Below are 24305 nucleotides of genomic sequence, written 5' to 3' on the forward strand. Positions count from 1 at the left end.
TTTAATCATCTCAAAGTTCATAAGCAAATATGTAGTTTCAACTCCCCCAGATGAAATTAATGAATGACAAAGGTTTGGAGTGGTTGATCTGTCTCTCACTTCTCCCCTAACCCTCTCTATTTGTTTTCTCTCTCCTGTTCTCATTCTTTCTCTCATCATCTCTTTCTCTCAACCCTGCTGCCCTCCCCCCCTCTCTTGCTAACATCCTCTCCCTTCTCTCTTTCTCTTTGGCACCTCACCCCCCCCCCCACCCCTAAAGTCATGTTTTAGCCATTTGCAGTCAAAGGGGGACACAGTATATGCCCTGTATTTTTGCCAGTTCTTGTTCCCCTTTTTCCGCTGGCCCTCTTACTCCTCGCTGAAATGAGCAGTTAGTTACATTTATTTCCAAATATGAACTGGACAAACTTGAGTCAATCTGTTTGGAGATTATTTAGAGAAACCAAGGACTGCAGGTGCTGGAATCTAGATGAAAAACACTACAATGCTGGAGGAACTCAGCAGACCAGGCAGCATCCGTGGAGAAAAGCAGGTGGTCAACGTTTCAGGACTGAAGATAGGAAAGGGGAAGCCCAATATATAGGAGGGAAAAGCAGAGCAGTGATAGGTGGACAAAAGAGGGAAGGCGGGATGGGCACAAGATGGTGATAGGTAGATGCAGGTAAGAGATAGTGATAGGCGGGAGACCAGATCCATTGGGGGATGAGAGAAAAGGCAGGGATAGAAAGGAGAGAGCAAAAAGGGGAGAAAAAAAGAGGCTAGGGAAGAGAAGAAGCGTGGTTGGGAGGGCGGTGGGGATTATTTAAAGTGGGAGAATTCAATGTTCATGCCGTTAGGCTGCAAGGTTCCACAAATAATGGTACAATGGCCTTTTGTACCTGTTTGAACAAAAGATGATTAACACTGTGCAGGAAATGTCAGCCTTCATAAACAACCCCAGGTTGTGCAATGATCAGTGTAGTCTGGGAGAGGGCACTGATGTTTGTTCGGTTATCCTTCCAGTGAATTTGGAGGATTTTGTGGTGACAGCTTTGATATTTTTCTAGTTGCTTTGAGGTCACTATAACCTTCAATGTCTGCCTTCACCAAGAGTTAGCTCCCAAGAAGTTGACCTCGTGGGGGGTGCCGTTGGGGGAGGCGGGGTGAAGGGAAGACCAACTCCAAAGGGATTCTTCTCCTGACAAAATGTTTGGAGCTCAGCCTTGTCATAACAAACACCTTGTTTTGTCAGGTGGTCAGGCAAAAGACATCATGGCAACACCACAAGTCTAAGAACTGTCACCTGTATGGTTACATCAACTTCCAAGCGAAGGATGACACAGATGTCAGCACCATCTCTGCCATGACTGGCACCACTGAATGGTGGGCTGACTGCCTCCTAATTTCATAAGTTCTGGGATCTTGGAAGATGTACAAAGGGATTTTATGAGTGTGTAGTCAGGGATTGCAGTTATGAGAAGAGATCAGTAAAGTTAAGACTTCTCCTTGGAAAAGGGGTATCTAACAATGCGAAGAGTGGTAATAAGATGACGACGACACAGGAAGTCTTCTTTCTTGTAAGTTAAAATTTATCCATGAAATTGGGTAGATGTTTGAAGATAAGGAACTTGCATGATCAGGCACAAAATGCGGGGTTCTCAACTGCTCCTTAAATGAGGAAGCAGGGGTAAGAGGGGGCAAATGGCTGCAGTCTGATTTTTATATTACAATAAGATATGGGGGGTGGGGGGGGAGTCAAAATGATTTACAAGAATGAACCTGAACTGAGAGATTATCAGGAAATATTAGACAAGAGTTGACCTCATAGAAAAAAGACTTTAAAATTATGGAGATTTTGGATAAATATGGAGAAAATGTGTTCAGATGAGGGGCTCTGAAGCCCAGACCCATAAATATAAGAAAGTAACTGAAGTCGAATAATGAATTAAAGAGCAATTTCTTTAGAATATGGGATGTGAAATTTATTATCACCAGGAGCAGTTGAGAGAAGCAATCTTTGTAAGGTGAGCTGGATGAATACATAAGGGGAACAGAGGAGAAGGATATACAGATAGGGTAAGATGAAGTTTGAAGGGGAAAGGTGAATGTAGAGCATAAATGCTGTGGCCAGTATTGGACCAAATGACCTTGGTCTGTTGGTGTATTTCTAGGAGCCAGGGCAGAGGAAGTGTTGATATTTTACAGAAACCCGAGGTGCTTTTGTATCTTTTCACAGTTTGAATAAAGTCGATCAAATTATTTTGTAATTGTGCTGTTTTTTTTGTACTTCAGCAGATGACTAACCGACAAACAGTTCCACCTGCTGCAATGATGCATCACATGATGTTGGATCAGAGGTTTGCCCAGTCACATTTTCCATCTTTTTAAAAGAACAAGTTCTCAGCCTCAATTCTGAATCACATTCAAGAAAGTGTGTATGTAGATGCAATGTTTAACTGTTGAGTCTGCATCAGAATCAATACATACTTTGAGGAGAGCTGTGTAACTGCTCCATTAGCAAAAAAAATATTTGCAGACTTGCTCAGGAAAAGTGTTCATGTGACAATGTCACACTTTCATAGTGGTTCCTTTGACTGAAGCTTGTGCTTTTCTGCAGATGTTTCTGTCCTCACTTGCAGAAGTATGTGGGACAGTTCACTTTTTAGACATGCAATAATTAATCATGTCCATTAATTTCCCTGTACTCATTCCCCGACAACTTAATCAAATTAACTTGCAAGCAATTTTATATATACATACAAAAAGGCATGTAGTCTGCACCCCAGCTTTGATTCTTCATTACTTGCTTTGCTTTTAGAAGTGACTTGTGTAGACATATCACCCTTTTGATGTCAAATTGTGCTTGAGGAAATTGTGGCACAACATTGCCAAAGTCAAAACCACTGTTTGCTTCCTGTAAGAAAGATTGCACTCTGACACTAACCCCCCACTCCTGGATGTGTTATGTTGAACTCAGCTATACTTCAAACATCATCCTGCCTCTCACCAACAGTTTACCTTTGCATCATTGTTATCTTTGCTGCTTTCACAACTCCACTACCTCATCTGCATCTTAATATCTCACCTTTTTTGACTTATTCCAAGGCTTCCTAGCTGCTCTCCAAAGCTTAATTGGTTTCAAGTGAGGGCTAACTCTGCTGTTACATCCACTATTGCACCAAAGACATTCATCCATGCCCAACCCTAGGTGACCGCCAATGGATTCTCATTTCATAAAGATGAAGAGTCATGGAGGGAAACAACACAGAAACAGACCCTGTGGCTCACCAAGTAGTGAGCAACCACCCATTTGCACTAATCCTACATTAATCCCATTTTATTTTCCTCACATTCTCATTAACCTGCCCCAGATTTTACCACTCACCTATAACTAGGGGCAACTTACAGTGGCCAGTTAACAGACCAACCTGCGCAGCTTTGGGATGTGCAAGGGAACAGGAGCACCTGGATGAAACCCCTGCATTCACAGAAGGTGCAAACTCCACACTGTCATCACTGGAGGTCAGGATTGAACCCGTGTCTATGGCTCTACCAGCTGCACCACTTTGCCTTTCAGTGCATCAATTGCAAAGTCATTCAATATGAAAATGGAGTTTGTTGTTTGAGAACTATGTGTTCATGTACACTGTTGATGAGAGTTGCACTTGATGCAATTTTGTTGGAAGTATTTGCTCTAAGCAAAGTTAACTTTAGCCAGTACTATGTGAGCAGACTGTAATGTGAATCATTGTGCATCAGTGTTCTAGCCAATATCTTGTTTAAATATTGTGTGGCTCACCCACAGCAGGATATGGCCCCTCCCCTCATCTCTATTTAAATAAATGAACTAATTACAAATTAATTGATATAAGAACATACAAAATAGAAACAGGAAAAGGCCATCCAGCCTCTCACATCTGCTCCACTACTCACTAAGATCATGACTGATCTTTTATCTCGGTGCCATTTTCTTGGACTAACCCTATACCTCTTGATTCCTTTAATATCTTAAAAATATATAATCTCTGTGATGATTATACTGAGTGGCTAACTCTTCAGAGACCTCTCCTTTGTAGAGAATTCTGAAGATTCACTAGCCTTTGAGGAAAGAAATTTCTCTTCATCTCAGTCCTGAATGTTGGACTCCTTATCTTGAGACTGTGAGCCCTGGTTCTTGATTGCCCAGTCAGGGGAACCATCAATTTGACATAGAAACATAGAAAAACTACAGCACAATTCAGGCCCTTTGGGCCACAAAGCTGTGCCAAACATGTCCCTACCCCAGAAATTACTAGGCTTACCCATATCCCTCTATTTTATTCAGCTTCATGTACCTATCTAGCAGTCTCTTGAAAGACCCTATTGAATCTGCCAGCAGCCCATTCCACGCACTCACTATTCTCTGAGTAAAAAACTTACCCCTGACATCTCCTCTATATCTACTCCCCAGCACCTTAAACCTATGTCCTCTTGTGGCCACCATTTCAGCCCTGGGGAAAAGCCTCTGACTCTCTACCCGATCAATACCTCTCATCATCTTATACACCTCTATCAGGTCCCCCCTCATCCTCCGTCTGTCCAAGGAGAAAAGGCCGAGTTCCCTCAACCTGCTTTCATAAGGCATGCTCCGCATTCCAGGTAGCATCCTTGTAAATCTCCTCTGTACCCTCTCCATGGCTTCCACATCTTTCCTGTAGTGAGGCGACCAGAACTGAGCACAATACTCCAAGTGGGGTCTGACCAGGGACCTATATAGCTGCAACAATACCTCTCGGCTCCTAAATTCAATTCCCCGATTGATGAAGGACAATACATCATATGCCTTAACCACAGAGTCAACCTGCGCAGCCGTTTTGAGCGTCCTATGGACTCGGACCCCAAGATCCCTCTGATCCTCCACACTGCCAAGAGTCCTACCATTAATACTATATTCCACCAACATATTTGACCTACCAAAATGAACCACTTCACACTTATCTGGGTTGAACAGCATCTGCCACTTCTCAGCCCAACTCTGCATCCTATCTATGTCCCTCTGTAACCTCTGACAGCCCTCCAAACTATCCACAACACCCCCAACCTTCATGTCATCCGCAAACTTACTAACCCACCCCTCCACTTCCTCATCCAGGTCATTTGTAAAAATCACAAAAAGCAAGGGTCCCAGTACAGACCCCTGAGGTACACCACTGGTCACTGACCTCCACTCAGAATATGACCCTTCAACAACCACTCTTTGCCTTCTGTGGGCCAGCCAGTTCAGGATCCACACTGCAATGTCCCCTTGGATCCCATGTCTCCTTACCTTCTCCATAAGCCTTGCATGGGGTACCTTATCAAACACCTTGCTGAAATCCACATACACTACATCTACTGCTCTCCCTTCATCGATGTGCTTAGTCACATCCTCAAAAAATTCAATCAGGCTCGTAAGGCAGGACCTGCCCTTGACAAAGCCATGCTGGCTATTCCTAATCATATTATACCTCTCCAAATGTTCACAAATCCTGCCTCTCAGGATCTTCTCCATTAGCTTACCAACCACTGAGGTAAGACTCATCGGTCTATAATTCCCTGGGTTATCCCTACTCCCCTTCTTGAATAAGGGAACAACATCCGCAAACCTCCAATCTTCCGGAACCTCTCCCATCTCCATCGACGATGCAAAGATCATCGTCAGAGGCTCCGCAATCTCTTCCCTCACCTCCCACAACATCTGTCTTGTCAAATTGCAGAAGGATTGTCTTTTATGTTTCACTGAGGTCACCTGTCATTCTTTTTAAATTCAAGAGAGACAGGCCTAGAAGCCTTAATATGACAACCTGACATGGTAGGAATTGACCTGGTGAACTCTTACGACACTCTTTTTATTCTTCCTTGGATGGGGAAACCAGACTTGAACACAATATTCCATATACAATTTGACCAGGGCTTTGTATGATTGAAGCACGATGTCTCAATTCTTGTATTCAAATTGTCTTGTAATAAAGGCCAATCCACTGTTTGCTTTCCTAATTGCTTGTTGATCCTGCATATAAATCTTCAGTGAGTCATAGACATTCAGATACCTTTGTGCACAAACACTCTCCAGACTCCAAAATAGTTCACCTTTTTTTTCAACCAAAGTTGATGACCTCACGTTTCCACATTATATTCCACTTGTCCATGCACTTTGCTTGTCAATGTGCCCCTGAAGCTTCACTGCATTCTCAGCCCAACCTGCACTGTCACCTAGTTCTGTATTGTCAGCAAGCTTGGATGTAATATGTTTGATCCCCTCAAATCATTGATATCGAATATGAACAGTTGGCTGTTTCATTGCTGGATGCTGGAATATGTTTGATATCTTCCATTGTTGTTTCAAGTTGCCAAAGTCTATAGGAAGTCATGTGGAAAAATGTGAGTGTTTTTTTAGAAAAAAAGATTAGCACTCACTTGAAAAAAAGTCACTGTTCAAAAAACATGGCTTTTTTGAACAGTGCTGCTGCAGTGAAGCCCAAGGAGGATGATGACAGTAATACTGATCTTTTCACAAGAAGTGATGAGGAAGAGAATGCGGGAAATGAGAAGATCCTGCAGGAATGGCTACACCAGTATGCAAAGAAGAAATCCAAAAAAACCTGCCCTCACCTCCAAGTCCTCCATCCCATCGGATGTGAAACCTTGGGATGATGAGACCAACATGGTGAAGCTAGAGGAGTACAGATGCATGATGCAGATGGATAACTGGTTGTGGGGAGCTTCAACCTCAGCTTGGTCAATTACAACATCAAGAAACTCTGAATCCATTGCATGGTAGAAGATAATAAGGTTAGCATTGATCAACTGGTGGGAAAAATCACAAGTCTGGGAACTATATGCAAAGCATTGAAGTTGCTGCTATTAACAAGATCGAAAGATGGCTGTCTTTCAGAGGTACAGAGAAATAAAGGGATTTTGTGCAGAAATCAACAATTACTGCCAGACCTCAACACACTATTGGCTTTTCACCTGGAATAGAGAGTGACTCGGATGATGAGCAATTGACAGCTTAGGTACACTTACTGCAAAACTGTAAAACCTGCTCTGACCATAATCCAGCTCCCTTTGAAGAGGTGCACAACAGAGATGAACAGTGCTGGGAAATTATATTGATTTTGGGACAGCTTCTATTGCATACAGCCAATCTGATGAGTGACCAGCAAAAATTAACATGCTAGCTGTATTTCAATCAACTAATGTGGATGAATCATACCTTGCAACCACTTTCCAAAAGTATATGATTTAGCTTCCATTGTCTTTGCTTCTGAATTTCTCCAAAACTTTGTTTCCCTTTCTTTATGTCTTCTGTTTCTGTTGCCTAGAAATTCTAGCTCGCTCAAATGAGTAGAGTAAGCCATCATTTTAGCAGTGTGCAGCTGATATGGTTTGAACCAACCACTCCACACTATAGTCACACCCAAGGTCTTGTGAAAGGATATTACACTTTAATGTAGTTGAAAATGTGCTCTGTGGAACTAAGGTTCTGTTTAGGACTTTAGTACAGAAAGAACCAGCAGATATATGCCGGGAATTAGGAGCTGGGCTTGGGTCAGTGAGGAAGGTTAATGGGATAGGGTCGTGGCAGGAGTCTGACAGAGGTCATGGGTGGGAGGTGGGTTTTTATTGAGCGAAGGCACTGGCAGTGTGATCAGGGAGAGCAATTGGTGTCTAGGGTCAGAGGACTGGGTTTTAGGGAGTCAGGACCTCAGGGGAACAGAGGGTTGGGGATTACAACTATCAATGGGTGGGTCCTTCGTGTAATGAAGGGTTGGGGCTTTGACTTCAGGAGATCAGGAGTGAGATTGGGGATAGGGGAGAAGTTGGTTCAATGTATTGGTGTGGGGAGGAGACAAAGAATGAAAGACCAACAAGGGGCTTCTTTACAGTGGTCTCAATCCAGCTCGGAATTAAGAAAACATTTGTCCTGGGAATTCTCAACATCAGTTTCCCCTGCGAATGGGTGGTCTAATTCTCCCCACAATGCTTCAAAACAATTGTTGCAAGGGGAAAATCAAACAAGATGTGGGTGAGCAAAGATCTGGATGAACAATGCTTTTCAGCTCATCTGACTTTATTCTCCAGATTGATTGTGATTCACCTTGCTGCTCACTGATCCTTAAACGTAAGAAGTAGAAGAGAGACCAGCCCTTTGTCTCCTCGAGCCTGCTCCGCCATTCAACATAGTCATGGTTGATCTGCTTCAAGCACCACTTCCCCACCTTCTCCACATACCCCTGGATTCCTGTAATATCCAGGCTTTCAATGAATTCCATTACTGACCATCCAGTCCTCTGGACTAGAGATTCCAAAGATTTTCCAATCTCTGAGTGAAGATGTTTCTCCTTATTTCAGAGCTAAATTCCTTATTTTGGGATATTATCCCTTGTTCTAGATTCCTCAGCCAGGGTAAACATCCTCCCCACATCTGTCAATCACTCTGAGAATTTTGCGTGCTTCTATGAGAATAACTCTCATCCTTCTAAACCTTAGGGAATAGAGGCCTAGACTACTCAGTCTCACCTTACATCACAGATATATATTCTCAGGATCTTAGAGTCATAGAGAGATACAGCATGGAAACTGCCCTCCAGACCAGGGAGTCTGCACCCACAATTACTCACCCACATGTACTAATCCTCCATTAATCTCCTTTTATATTCTCTCGAAATGCTCATCAACGCCTTCCAGATTGGACCACTCTCTTACTCATTAGGGGCAATTTACAGTGAACAAATAACCTGTCAACCTGCACCTTTGGGATATGGGGGGTAACTAGAGCACCCATGGGAAACCCATGCACTCACAGGGAGAGTGGGTAATCTCCACACAGCATCTGAGGTCAATATTGAACCTGGCTTGCTTGAGCTGTGAGGCAGCAGCCCTACTGGCTGCATCACTGCACTGCCCATTGTGCCCTCATGAATCTGCCCTGCATTCCCCACTTTTGCCTTTGTCAGGGAAGGAAGCTAAAATGGTACATGCCAAGGCCCTATATAAATGTAGTAAAACGTCTTTACTCTTGGACTCAAATTCTCCAATAATAAAGGCCTTTTGGCTTCCTAATTGCCTGCTGTACCTGCATGTTAGCTTTTAGTGAAGCTAGTATATTACCCCCAATCCAGTCTAATATTTTACCCCAATTCCACATATTCTAAACTTATTTAATTTCTTGTGTGGGACCTTATTGAAAGCTTTCTGAAAATTCAAATACACCACATCTACTGGCTTCTGCTCATCTACTCTCCCAGCTACATTTTCAAATAACACAAATTAGTGCGTCAAACATGATTTCCCTTTCATTAATCCCTGTTGACTCTGTTCCATCATATTATTATTTTCTAAGTGTCTAGAGATTATTGGTTTCAACATTTTTCCAACTACTGATGTCAGGCTCACAGATTAGTGGTTTCCTGGCATCACATACACTTCAAGCTGCAGGAACCGGTACAGGATCTTTAGAGCTTTAGGAGATGCTAACCAGAGTATCTACTATCTCTACAGCCACACCTTTCAACACTCTGGGCTGTAAATCATCATGTCCTCGGGCTCATTCATTTTTGCACCATTTTCAGGCTCATTGACTTCTTTTTTTCTGTGGGCCCGTGGTCTTCCAGAATTTCTGAGAGCTTTTTTTATACTTTCTTCCATGAAGAATGAACACAATGTTATTTTTAAATTTCTCCATCACTTTCTTACTTTCTGTTATAAATTCTCCTGCCTCTGATTGTAACAGATCTACTTTCTGTCTTGCTAGTCTTCTTTTACATACCTATTTTCATGCTTCTCTCCAGTTTACCTTCATATTCATTCTTCATCAGTTTCTTGGTCAACTTTGCTGAATTGTAAAATATACCCAATCCACAGGCTTATTGCTTTTACTGGGAACTTTGTATCTTTTGATCTGATTTCTCCCAGGATCCATGATTGGATGTGTTTTCCTGTTTTGTTGTTATGCCTAAAAGAAATCTATATTTGATGCAAATTAAATGCTAGCCATTAATTGCCCACAGTCACATCTTCTATTAAAGTTTGCCAATCTATGTCAGCCAACCTGATCCTAAAACATTCATAATTTCCTTTGTTTAGATTGAGAACTCTAGTTTCAGATTGAACTTTGTCACTTTCATGCTCAATATAAGATTCTATCATATTATGGTCACTGTTTGCTGGGGCTCCTTTTAAAACAAGATTATTAATTAACTCCCTCTCATTATATGGTACTAGATGTAAAATAGCTTGTTATCTAATGTTCCTCAACATACTGATCCAGAAATCCATCTTGTATATGGTCCAGACATTAATCATCCACTTGACTGTGATTCATATAATGTGACTGGCATACTTGCTAACACATTCATTCTTTTCCCAAACTAATTCACTTCATGAGAGCATGTCACTTTGAGACATGCTGACATGAGAAAAGTCCTTAATAGAAACGCAAATATTTGTTGTGTTTAGTTCTCTTTTTTTTCTTTCAGTACAGCCCTACTAATCATTTTCCAGATTTTATAACTGGATTAACGCTCAATGATGCAGAAACAACTTCTTCCCCTCCACCATCAGATCTCTGAATGGTCCATGAACCCATGAACAGTACCTCGTTATTCCTTTTATTTGCAATATTTATTTATTTTGTAATTAATAGTAATTTTTATGCCTTTGTCATATAAGTCAGTGATAATAAATCTGATTCAGATTCTGATTCTATGCTGCCAGTTGGCTTGGTAACTCCATTGCATTCGAATTGCAGTAATGTTGATGTTTCCTGTCATTTTGTCTCCTATTTATCAATCAGCTGCAAACTTAGATCTTCAGCTGATACATAGAACATAGAACATAGAACAGTGCAGCACAATACAGGCCTTTCGGCCCACCATTTTGTGCCGACCTTTAAACCTTGCCTAAGACTATGTAATCCCTTCCTCCCACATATCCCTCTATTTTAAATTCCTTCATATGATTACCTAGCAATCTCTTGAACTTGACCAATGTACCTGCCTCCACCACCGGCCCAGGCTGCACATTCCATGCCCCAACCACTCTCTGGGTAAAATACCTTCCTCTGATATCTCTCTTGAACTTCCCACCCATTACTTTAAAGCCATGCCCTCTTGTACTGAACATTGGTGCCCTGGGAAAGAGACACTGGCTGTCCACTCTATCTATTCCATTACTTATATTCGCAGACAAAGTGTTCTGAAATACCAGCTCTCAGTGCGGTGGTCTGATCTGTGCTTACACTCAGCGTGTGCTCACACAGCATTGTGTTATAGGTTGATGTAATCATGAAGAAGGCACAGCAGCTTTAGACATCGTGGCAAACACAGAATTAATAGGCTCCTTGCTTATTAATTCTGGGTTTGCAACAATGTCAAAAGCTTTCTGAAAATGCAGCTGTACAAATTTACAAATGACAGCAGTATCCTCATAATTTGAATTCTTCTGTGCAATACAGTTTCTCATTGCTCTAATCAGGACATAATTTCTTTGAAATTAGATCACGTATCAGAATCAGAATCAAAATCAAAATCAGATTTATTATCACTGTCTTATGACGTGAAATATGTTGTTTTGCAGCAGTAGGACAGGGCAGAGACATAATGTTACTGTAAATTACAAAATAAATAAGTAGTGCAAAAAAAAGGAATAATGAGGTAATATTCATAGGTTCATGGATCATTCAGAAATCTGATGGTGGAGGGGAAGAAGCTGTTTCTGAATCATTGAGTGTGGGTCTTCAGGCTCCTGTACCTCCTCCCTGCTGGTATTAACGGGAAGAGGGCATGTCCCAGATGGTGAGGGTCCTTAATGATGGATGCCGCCTTTTTGAAGCACCACCTCTTGAAGATGTCCTTGATGGTGGGGAGGGTTGTGACTGTGATGGAGTTGGCTGAGTCTATAACCCTCTGCAGCCTGTTATGATCCTGTGCATGGGAGCCTCCATACCAGGCGGTGATGGAACCAGTCAGAATGCTCTCCACCGTACATCTGTAGAAATTTGTAAGAGTCTTTGGTGACATACCAAATCTCCTCAAATTCTTAACGAAGTAGAGCCACTGATGTGCCTTCTTTGTGATTGCATCAATGTCTGGGGCCCAGGATAGATCCTCTGAGATGTTGATGCCCAGGAACTTGAAGTTGCTCACCCTTTCCACCGCTGACCCCTCAATGAAGACTGGTGTGTGTTCTCCTGACTTTCCCTTCCTGAAGTCCACAATCAATTCCTTGGTCTTGCTGACATTGAGTGCAAGGTTTTTGTTGTGACACCACTCAACCAGCCGATCTATCTCACTCCTGTATGCCTCCTCATCGCAATCTGAGATTTTACCAACAATGGTGGTGTCATCTGTGAATTTATAGATGGCGTTTGAGCTGTGCTTAGCCACACAGTCATGAGTGTAGAGAGAGTAGAACAGTGGGCTAAGCACGCATCCTTGAGGTGTGCCTGTGTTGTCAGAGAGGAGGATCTGTACTGATTGTGGTCTCCTGATGAGGAAGTTAATAATTCAGTTGCAGAGGGAGGTACCTTATATACTTCAGTGATGTGTGACAGATAATGCACATACCATGGGGTGAAATATGAAAACACGCTTTTGCGTCACCTTGGAATTTCAACACTTCCCGAAGTCATTCATGTTTACCCTTCTGGTGTGCTTCCCACAAATTATATTGTTCCTCATTTCACAGGAACATTGTCAGGGAAATTAACCCATGTTGTGCCAGGTGTAACCCCTCTTGCCACTGCTGAGGAAAGAAGATCTTAATAGCACAGTGCCAGTCGCAAGGAAGGGATGTCTCCTCTTTACCTTTTATTCTTTGGGTGACTCCCCACCCTCCCACCTCACTCAGGAACCATCAACCTACCGGTTCCTCAAGGCCTGTAACCCTCTGATCCTCTAAGACACCCACCTCCTTGATTCCTGGATGGTTCCTAACCCCTTTGATTCCCAGAGTCTCTGGTCCAGCAATCTCCCAATGGGGTCTGTAGACTACCATAATGCTTCATCACCAGCCTATTATCTGATCACTGACTACACCACCATCACTACTTCCCTTTCCCCAGGCCTGTCTTCAACTGAATGAGTTTTGGAGGTAGAGTATAACACATTGACACTATTATGGAGCATATACAGCAATGTAAAACAAGGATTAATTTCTAGGCAGCAATGTGTTCGGGACATCGGAACAACTGGCACAGTTCTTGACTGCTCTGCTAAAAAGCTGGCCAATTAAATTAAGTTGGTGAATTGGTAAATTGGTTTATTATTGTCACGTGCACCAAAGTACAGTGAAAAACATTGTTTTGCATGCCATCCACACAGATCATTTCATCACTTCAGTGCATCAGTATAAGGGAAAACAATAACAGAATGCAGAATAGTGTTACAGTTACAGAGAAAGTGCAGTGCAGGCAGTCAATAAAGTGCAAGGTCATAACGAGGTAGATTGTGAGGTCAAGAGTCCATCTTATCGTACTAGGGGACCTTTCTATAGCCTTATAACTGCGGGATAGAAGCTGTCTTTGACCGTGGTGGTACGTGTCTTCAGGCTTTTGTATCTTCTGCCTGATGGGACAGGAGAGAAGAGAGAATGCTTGGAGTGGGTGGGGTCTTTGATTGTGTTGGCTGCTTCTCTGAGGCAGCGAGAAGCGTTGACAGAGTCAATGGAAGGGAGGCTGGTTTTCGTGATGTGCTGAGCTGTGTCTACAACTCTCTGCAGTTTCTTGAGGTCTCGGGCAGAGCAGTTGCCATTACCGAGCCGTGATGCATCCAGGTAGGATGTTTTCTATGGTGCATCTATAAAATTGGTGAGAATCTTAAGCCTCCTGAGGAAGTAGAGGTGCTGGAGTGCTTTCTTGGATCTGGTGTTTACATGGTTGGACCAGGACAGGCTTTTGGTGATGTTTACTCCTGGGAACTTGAAGCTCTCAACCCTCTCGACTTCAGTGCCGTTGATGTAGACAGGATTATCAATAGCAAACTTCATTCACTACGGTGAAAGTCCATTTCTCCTTCAGCCATCTCACTCAAAGATCAAACTCATGGTAAATCAATTGTGACAACAGTATCACTAAGAACATGTTTCATAAGTTCTCATAAGCAAATACAAAAATATCAGGCAAAGTGCAAACTTGTCTTTTCTTTTTTCTCCTACACACTAACGTGAACATCACTTCTCTGCTTTTCCCTCCTATATATTGGGCTTCTCTTTTTCCTATCTTCAGTCCTGAAAAAGGTCCTGACCTGAAACGTTGACCGCCTGCTTTTCTCCACGGATGCTGCCTGGCCTGCTGAGGTCCTCCAGCATCATCGTGTTTCATGAACATGGGACAACGGTGGACTTGTCCAGACTTTGCAGAGCAGTGATGCGTACATTCCACATCTGCCACCCTCCTCCCAGAGAGAAATCATCAGAAATGTAGGCCAATTAAGAAAAACATATGGAAAATTCTTCTCCGACCAGCCCAGTAGACAGAATCAGGCCTGACCGATGTTATAGAATACCTAGCCTTCATACAAGGTGATGTCTGCCACAGAAATGGGTCCAGCTCCCACACAAATCAACGTTGACCAAACAAACCTGCTGTCTGGGACACGAGTCCTTGAACTTCAGAGAAATGAAGTCTGTCCGATATGCGGTTTAGTTCTGCCCTTAAGTTTCCTGCCTCCTTGACACCTGGGCCTCTCTCACCTATTCTGTTGAAATAATTGGAAATATGTGTACTATTCACAATACTTAATCAAATTGCCCCCAATTCTACCTACTGTAAAGTGTAGAGGTCCATTTCCTTGTTCCTGCCTGGGAAATGGTAGTGTTTTCAACAGAAAAATAATGCTGCCCTCTGTGGCAGCTTTTGCAAAGCTTCAGCAAATGAGGACACTGAAGCCAGGCACCACATTCTAACCAAACTTTATGTTCCCAAGAATTTAACACTTCAATTCAGTATTTTCCTGCTTAAGGTTTTGATTTGACTTTAAACCTTGATTGTGTTTCCTATATAAGGCAGGGTAACAAATTTTAGTCTTGGCTTTCAAACCCATCTTTGAAAAATACTGTCACACTGCAAATGAATAAGCTAACCCCAAAATTAGATGTGAATAGCCGGGTCAAAAATCCAACCATTGAATGCGTGAAGTGTACAGCACAATCACTTCTCAGGGACTGACAAAATCTGTTTCCATTTTACGGAATATTGAGGGACAAACTTTTCAAGTTGGGATCTAAAGCTCTGTGATCAATGGATGCCATCACATGGCTGAAAATGGAAGCACAGTTTTGTTGTGGTTTAAACTATTTCCCTTTGGGAAACATGAAATAAATGTTGTTCAACCATACCTCTTCAAATCGTATGCTGAGCATTGGTGAGATTAAACCCATGAAATACATAATCACATTTCACAGAGTGTAATTTAAGCAATGAATAATGGTTAAATACAAGTTGTTGTCAAGTAGACACCAATAAAGCTTGCAAGTTGTAATGAAAGTCAATGTTTTGATGAAGGGTTTTCAACCTGAAACATTAACTGTGTTGCTCTTTCTGCAGATCCTCCCTGACCTGCTGAGTGTTTCCAGCATTTTCTGTAATTTTATTATAAACATAGGTTCATTTTACACTTAAAAAATGCCAGCTTCAGTCTTTGTTGCTTGAGATATGACTATGAAAAAATAGAGTTTATTGCACATGAAGTATAACAAAGGTAAATGATCAGGTTCATGATTTTTTTTAAAATTACAGTTAGAATTGAATATGTTTTCCAGTAAAGGCTAACCATGCAAGGTGTAAGTGATTCAAAGTATGAAATATCACATAATATTGTCAGTAGGATATGTTTATAGCTCAATAATGAGTGCTGTTCCTCGATTGTAAATATTCATCTCCTGATAAAATCATGAAATAAAACCACAAATAATCACCTTTCACCATCACATGCTGAGAGATGATCAAGAGTATTTTCCAGGGATAGCTACACTAGATGCTTGACGTTGTCTAGGTTAGCTGAATGAAATAACTGATATCCAGTGACCTGTATATCTCAGTGTTAGATGAATCAGGGGTGATTCTCTTGTACAATGAACTCCTTAATCAATGTTGCAATGCCACCTCTTCTTTTGCATTCCCTTTGCCACACCTGAAAAATCTCTGGAATGTTGAGTTGCCATTCCTGCCCTTGTTCCAACCATGCCTAGGGATGAGGAATAAAATGGTTTGGACAGTTAAAATAAAATGGTTAAAGCAAAGTAGGGTTTGGGGAATAAAATGGGGTTTGAGCAGGTTGAATTTGGACAGTAGGCTATAAGCTCTTGTGCACTCAAACAGTGTGTGATAAAGGCATTGTACTGGGATGCCACCAGTTGTTTTAGTAGTCAGAAACCCTGCTGTAAACTTAAGTAAACCATTTTCAGGAACTGATCTTCATTGTTTGGGAATTGGTTCTGAGGCTGGATTCAGGGATTGGGATGTCCTTGTTGTCTTTGCTGTGGTGGGTGAGTGTTGATGTGGATAAAGAGGCATTGACTCTTTGTCTTGGGCTGAGGTGGGCAGTTGGGAGGAGTGGTGTGGGGATCAGAGATTGTTCTTTGGCTGCGAAGTGGATGTGTGTGCATGGGGGGAAGATAATTCAGACCTGTGCCTTGGATTGGGTGGAAGGCAAGGTAGTGAAGTCCCTGGTGGGGGTTGGAGAGGGATTAGAGGCAGTGTCTTGGCTCAGGTTATGAGGAAGAGTAGGGAGATCAGAGCCCAAGCCTTGGATAGGAGGGGAGGCGAAGAGGAATTGAAGGTGAGTATTGAGGAGGGGTTCTTGGATCCTACTCTTTATTGCTCAAGCATTGATGGCAGCAATTAAATAAGGGGCAAAAGTAGAGGAGTCAGAAATTGAGGGCAGGACCAAAGGGTAATTGGGTTGGTTGTTCTGGCCTGGGGTTCAGGGGGTCATCATCAATATTCTGGGATGGTGTGGGGTTGGGGATGATGAGGGGGGTTGACAGTGCAGGGACAAAACCAGTGGATGAGACACAAGTAAACAATTTACTTACCACGATGCAGAAGAAGGCCATTTGTCCCACTAAATCTATGCTGGCTCCCAAGGTAACAATCCTAACAGTCCTGTTCCCCCCACCCCCCTCATTTCTCTATTGCCCTACAGCTCATCAACTCCCGCTTGATTATTTTACCATTTAACTATGGTGAGAGGGAATTTACATTAGACAATTAATCTATCTGCATGCCTTTGGGATGTGGGAGGAAACTGCTGTGCCTGGCAGAAAACCAGACTGTCATGGGCAGAACATGTAAAGTCCACATGGTCACAGGAAGAACATGTAAACTCCACATCAGGCCTTTGACATCAGGGCAACATTTGACTGAGAGTGACATTAAAGTGTCCTGATTAAGCTCAGGGTAAACACTCTGATGACAAAGGAAGACTTTTGGGGTTGTATAAAATCCATCATCCTAGCTCCAGGAATTCACTGCAGGAGTTCTTTGGGACAGTGTTCTCAGTCTAACCGTTTCAGTTGCTTCATCAAAGACCTTCCATCATAAAGTCAGAAGTGAGGATATTTGTTGATGATTGTGCAAAGTCTAATTCCATTCACACCTCCATATAAAACAAACCAGTTTACAAGATCCAGACAATATTCATGCACGGAAGTAACATATAAGTACCACAGGTACTAGGCAATGTCCTTCTCCAGTAGGAGAGAGTATAATCACCTACCCTTAGCATATCATTGTTGAGTCCCCACCATCAACATCCTGGGGGTTTCCATTGACCAGACACTCAACCGGAGCAGCCACATAGGTACTGTGGCTATAAGATCATGTCAGAGTTTGGGCATTCTACAATGATCCCCCAAGCTTTTCTACCATCTGCAAACTAAGTCTATGATGGAATCCTCCCCAAGTGCCCAGGTAAGTGTCGCATCAACACTCAATTAATTCTTCAACATCAAGAACAAAGCAGCTCATGTGAAGGAGCATAGGAAAATGAGGTGTGACCTCACAGAGGTGTATAAAATCATGAGGGGCATAGGCAGGGTGAATGCACACACTCTTTTTCCCAGGGAAAGAGAATCAAAGCTAGAGGGCATAAGTTTAAGGTGAGAGGGGAAAGAGACCTGAGGAGCAATTTCTTCGCACAGAGGGTGGTTTGTATATGGAATGAGCTGCTAGAGGAAGTGGTTGAGGAAGGTACAATAACAACTTTTAAAAGACGCTTGGACAGGTACATGGATAGAAAAGGTTGAGAGGGATATGGGCCAACCACGGGCAAATGGGACTGGCTTTGATGGGCATCTTGGTTGGCATGGACCAGTTGGGCTGAAGGGGCTGTTTCCATGCTGTATGACTCTGTAACTCTATGACACTACCTTAAACATTTATTCCCTGCACCACCAGTAGACCATAGCTGCGGAGAGTACTGTCTACAAACTGGACTGGTGTTACTCACTTAAACTGGACTGGTGTTACTCACTTAGGGTACTCTGACAGCACCTCCCAAGCCCATAACTTCTGCCACCAAGGAGGTCAAAGGCAAGGCCACACCACAACTTGCAAGCTGCCCTCCAACTCATATACTGCATAACTTGTCCACACATTGAAACCCCTCCCATTGTTTACCCCTGAAAGTGTATCCTGCACTGTTCACCTTCTGATATTGAAATGGAAGTGCCATTCCTTGGATTTTCCAGGCATTACAAATCACACCGGGAGGATGACTTGCATCAGTCCTTACAAAGGTTTCAGGAAACCTGCTGAGCTTTGCTATTATCAACTTCACAACACTGCATGCAGGAAGTAAAAAGGAGGCATGTGTTAGAACAACAGAATGTATGTGTGGTGATTTCCATTGTATCATTTTGTTTTCTCTTTTTTATCATTCCTTATCTTCATGAGGGAATCAAGACATGTAAATTAGAACAAGAGAGTAAAGTTATGAATTTGCTGGACTACTGGAACTGGCTCAGAGGATTTTGCAGTCTGCTCCTGTTCCAATGTGTTATGTTCTGATTTCTGCTTTATCATTAAAAACCGTTTGTATGCTGATACAACAGCTTATCTTGCCTTCTGTCACTGCTGATGTAGAGAAATGAATACTGTAGAGTCTGGCTTCACCCTGAACTTACGGTGTTAAAGCATGACTTTTTTTTGGTAGACAAACACCCAACAGTTAAAGAAATCTTTATCAGCCAATCTTGGAATCTCTAAACCAAGCTATTGAATAATCTACCCCAGCATTTGTCTGATATGAAATCTATACTCATTCAGAAAAGGAGTTGGGCCAATAATCCAAGGAAAACAAGAACATGTAGGACAAATACAAAACATGAAGAAAAGGCAACATTTAATTAACCAAGTTGCAGCTGTTATACTTCCCAACCAAGATGATCCTATTCCTTCAGGCCCCGGCCTTTAACATTATCTACAGCTAAGTCAAAAGAGTTCTGGCCCGGCACCGGGTCTGGTCCTCAGGCTGTGCCAGTTGTCTGTAGTTTTAAAGTACCAGCTCTTTTTAAACTTCATTTTTCAAGATATGGGGATTGAACCATTGCACTTCTTCTGGTGTAGGCATTTCCACAGTATGGTTGGGTAGGAATTTTTATGATTGGTACCAGGATCCAGGATATAAAATATTTCATACATCCAGCATATACATAAAATTGAAGGAACAAGGATATAATTCTAATTCAGGATGGTGTCTGACTTAGAGGGGAACATAGAGGGGGTGGTGTTGCCATTTCTGGTCGTCTATGCTTGTAGCGGTTGTCTATATAGTTTGAAGGTGCTGTCAGATTTGCATGAACAAGTAACTGTGGTACATTTGTAGATGGTGCTCAATAGCACAGTGTGCTGGTGATCAAGGTAGTGAATGTTCAGGTTAGAAGGTGGGGTGCGATTAAGCGGATGCTTTGTCCCAGGCAGTGTCAAGGTTCTTCATTATTGTTAGAGCTGACCTCATTTGGACCAGTGGAGATATTCCATCGCATTCCTGCATCATGATTTTGTTGGTGATGGAGAAGTTTGTGGTATCAGGAGGTGACATGCTGGTTGTAGGATTTCCAGACTCTGACCAGGTATTCTAGTCTCAATAATTCTGTGGTTGGTCCAGCAGAGTTTTTGAATGATGATGACCAAAGAGATACATCTAGAATGAGACCTGGCGACTGTGTTGTAGTAGATTAGATTCTTTTTTGCTGGAGCTGGTGAATCACTTGGCACTGATGTTACTTGTCACTTATCAGCCTGAATGTTCTGTATATTTGGCTGCTGGCAGGAAGGGACTGCTTCATTTATTTGAAGAGTTATGGATGGAATGAATCGATTGATTATGAGGCAGATCTTGGATGGCCATGTCTGCCTTGGAATACTGGAAATGGTTGAAATGTTTGATCAACAGTCACTTTATGTGGGAACCTCTCAGAATTTAATGAAGCAATTTTCTGAGGCATCAGGGAGTTTCGTTAGCTGTGTAATTCTAGCCTGGTTATCTGATTATTACACAGCAATTTATAAAATTAAAACCTAGCAGTCCTTGATTTTTTTTCAGATATCGAAGTAACTTTTTTGCAGTTGCTTCAGTAGTGGAAATAATCATTCATGAAGAGTTTCACTTCATTTTCCTGAGGAAATAAGAAATACAAAAAAATGATATGTGACATTTAGTATGGATGATATTGCAACCAAATCTTCTTCCCCTGACTTTGTTTATTGTTCAGCAGAGGTAACATCATAGAGAATCATAAAGAGATACAACATAGAAACAGGCACTTTGACCCACCAAGTCCCTGCCAACCATCAACCAATCCTACATTAATCTCATTTTTAAAACTTCTCCCCACATTCTCCTCCACCACTCACCTACAGACTAGGGGCAATTTACAGTGGCCAATTAACCTGGCAACCTGTACGTCTTTGGCACGTGGGAGGAAACTGGAGCACTTAAGACCATGCAAACTCCACACAGAAGGCACCAGAGGTCAGGATTGAATCCGGGTCTCTGGCACTCTGAGGCAGTGGCTCTACGAAAAAGTGAGAGGTAGTGATGTTTTGAAATAAACTGATTGGCTGTTTTGGGAGCTTTGCAATGAAAAATCCTGCCATACCCACAATGGCTCCTGTATCCTGACTTCAGTTGGTCCAAGGAACAGTTGGTCACAACTAGCTGCATCCTAAACAAAGTTCTTGGGAGGGAGGCCATTTAGGAAATTAGTGCTAGGAAATTTAGGACATTTTTATTCTTTCTAATCTTGTGGGTCATATAGAGTACGAGAATGAGTGAGTTACAGGTGAGTTACTGACCCGCCTGTCTCTACCAATTAAATAACTATATATATCTCAGGAAAAATATAACTATCGATTAATTTCTAACTTTAACTACCTGTTTACAAAGTTGACATTATACTTCGAAGTTATTATTAATTACAACACCATTGCTCCTATAAATTTGCAATTAGCTGTAGTAAGTTAACATGACTGTTCTAAATCATTGTGATCTTTGACGCCAATAAATGTTATTTTTTTTTCTAAATAGTTCTGAGAAATGCAGACAGAGCCCTGTTCGACTGAATGTGAAACTGGGCGGCTGAGGAAGTTTGTGATTCGAGCTTTAACAGGAAGCCGGAGACCTACGCTGAAGGGGAGAGCGAGTCACAGAGAACAAGTCCTGACCCGCAGAGAGAAAAGGGAAGCGAGCCATAGAGAGAGAGAAAGAGAGAGAGAGAGAGAGAGAGAAGGGGGCGGAGAGAAAGCCGGAGGGCAGATACGCGGGTCTACGCCGGGGCATCCCAAAATCAGGACCCAGCACAGAACTGTCAGACGACGCCAGTTCTGGGGGTTGACAGATAACTCAAAGGCTCGCCGGCTGGAAAACGCCCGCGGGGAAGAGAAAATGAAGGAATTCCAATCACGTTTGGAACCTGCTTGCCGATTGAAGGTGTGAGCACAGCCCTATCTAAAAGGAGGTTAAGTTTCAGTCAAAAGCTGCAATTTCAGGTAAAAAAAGAATTACTTTCGAATTAAGACAAGATCATGTAAAATCCTGCTTTTTGTTTTTAATGTGGTTTTAGATTTATTGTAGAAGCTAACTATTAAATGTATGATAAGGATAAATCTTCACTCTGTAACCTTTTTGTTTTGCTTGTGATGATCATTGCTTGAGGGCGCGATTGTTTCTGCTTAAAATAAAAGATTAAAGTGATCGAGACCTGAGGAAGCGTTTCCGGATTGGGATGGGTTGGTGCATTTTACATTTACACTGTAGGAAGTTTGAACTAAAAGCCATTTTCAATGTACTTGGTGTGCAAGGCATCGCGATTGCATTGCTTAATCAGGTCATCCAGAAATAACCCAGGTAGGTGGGGAAAAATACATTCTCCTGGATTGAAGTTGAACATTTATTATATTATTTGATTAAGAGTATACTGTTTCTAAAACACAAGACGTTAAATAGCATATTATTTTATGCAGTTTAATTCTTTTTGCAATTTATAATATTAGTATCCCAATGACATTCCAGAAACATTTCGTTACTAAGCTACCGTAATAAATTGTTGACAGTCAAATCTTCAGCGTGCACGCTTTTACACGTCAAGGGCATGTAGCAAATTGATGACTGTGGTGTCAGATTGGGAACTTCCGTTGACATAAAGACCATAAGTGTTAAAGAAAAAACATTCTGGAAGTAATGACAGGATAGTCTAATCCAACGGATTCAAGGGACGACTAAACAACTGACATTCATCAGAAAAGGATAAGTGTGCCGTTTTTTAGGTAGAGCAAGTGGCATAGATTGCAAATCCATTGAAAGGATTGGATCTGTTTATTTTCTTTTAAAATTCCATTTATCCAATTAAGCATATTTGAAAACAATTTCTCCCCTTGGCCCTCATTGGTATTTATTTGAAGAGTCTCCCTATCAGGTACTTTTAATTTTTTTGTACTTTAGTCAGATGACACATCCAAACAACATGGTTATGGGTCTAGATTCTATTTGTTGAACACTTTATGTAAGCACAAATGCAATTTTTCCTGTTAACTTTTAAGTATCTAAACAGAGAAATAAAAAATTGGAAAATGAGCAAGCTCAAGTCAGAACATTGTAAAGGAGTCTATTATCTGATGTGGCCTGAATGTAGCTCAAGGTTTCACTGAACTTGCTTTCTGTCTCCATTCAAGAGTGAACTTCTCCTAAAGGGCAGCATTCTCTATGTGAGATGGAAAGTGTCTTAATATTGTTGGTATTCTTACCTTTACCAACTGATGTTGCTGTTACAGTGGTGCAGCTCATAGAACCTGGGACCTGGATTCAGTTCTGACCTCAGGTCCTGTCTGTGTGGAGCCTGCACATTCTCCCTGTGACTGTATGAGTTTCCTCGAGGTGCTCCTACGTCCCAACGACATGCAGGTTGACAGGTTAATTGACCGCTGTAAATTGCCCATAGAGCGTAGGTGAGTGGTAGAATCCGGTGGGAGTTGGTGAGAACGTGGGAGAATAAAAATTGGGATTAATGTAGGATTAGTTCAAATGAGTTGCTGATAGTCAGTGTGGACTTGGTGGGCTGAAGGTCCTGTTTCCGTGTTGTATCTCTCCATGACTTATTGGCATTTTTGTACTGATTCTTCAGTTCTTTATTTGGTGACACTGTTTTTTTATCTCCGTCTTGTGCACAAGAAGGAAGTTATTATCATACTACATATTTAAGTGAAAGCATCACCCAGTGAAACAACAAGTCTTAAAGAAAAGTACCTAATTCCTGTTTTATGCTCAAGGCCTTTAAACATAAAATTTATTTCATCGTAGGCAAGTGCATAGGATGTCCAGTTTGCTGAGATAAAGAAATCTTGTAGGTTTTGGAAAATAAGAATGTGCATGGGAAAGAAATGAGAGAAAGGGGGCCACCAAAACAAGTTATGATACAAGTTAGTAAGCTTGTGATAAAAGCAGTCCAAGAACTATGGTTCATTTGTAGCAGGAGGAATTGAAATGTAGAGTTGTTATACTAAGCTTATATCAAAGCTTGACTAGACCACACTTAGAGTTTTGGCACCATATCATAAGAAAACTAACGAGGCATTGGAGAGAGCACAAAACAAGATTTAAGATTTTTTTGGCAAAACCTCTTCTCTTATCCAACTCCTTTAACTTAGCAAAATATTCCAGGTGACTTCACAGTTTGACAACAGGCCTCATCAAGATGTTAGGGAGAGTGGCCAGGTGACTGGTCAAAGAAGATAGATTTGAAGAAGGATCTTAAAAGAGGTGCACAGGCAGAGTGAGGCAATTCCAAATCTTTGGCCTTGGCAGGTG

The 24305-nt window shown here is 41.9% G+C and overlaps 1 protein-coding gene across 2 annotated transcripts in view; it reads left to right on the forward strand.

Moving 5' to 3' along the window:
- Window positions 1-21748: 21748 nt before the first annotated feature.
- The window catches only part of LOC127583043 (rho GTPase-activating protein 27-like), a 185022-nt gene continuing 182465 nt past the window's right edge, over window positions 21749-24305 (forward strand). For both annotated transcript variants that reach the window (XM_052038756.1, XM_052038757.1), the window contains exon 1: window positions 21749-21991. The gene's annotated coding sequence lies outside the window, so the exon portion shown is untranslated. The remainder of the gene's footprint in view (window positions 21992-24305) is intronic.

Source organism: Pristis pectinata, chromosome 25 (genome assembly GCF_009764475.1).
Source record: "Pristis pectinata isolate sPriPec2 chromosome 25, sPriPec2.1.pri, whole genome shotgun sequence".
NCBI classification, from domain to species: Eukaryota; Metazoa; Chordata; class Chondrichthyes; order Rhinopristiformes; family Pristidae; genus Pristis; species Pristis pectinata.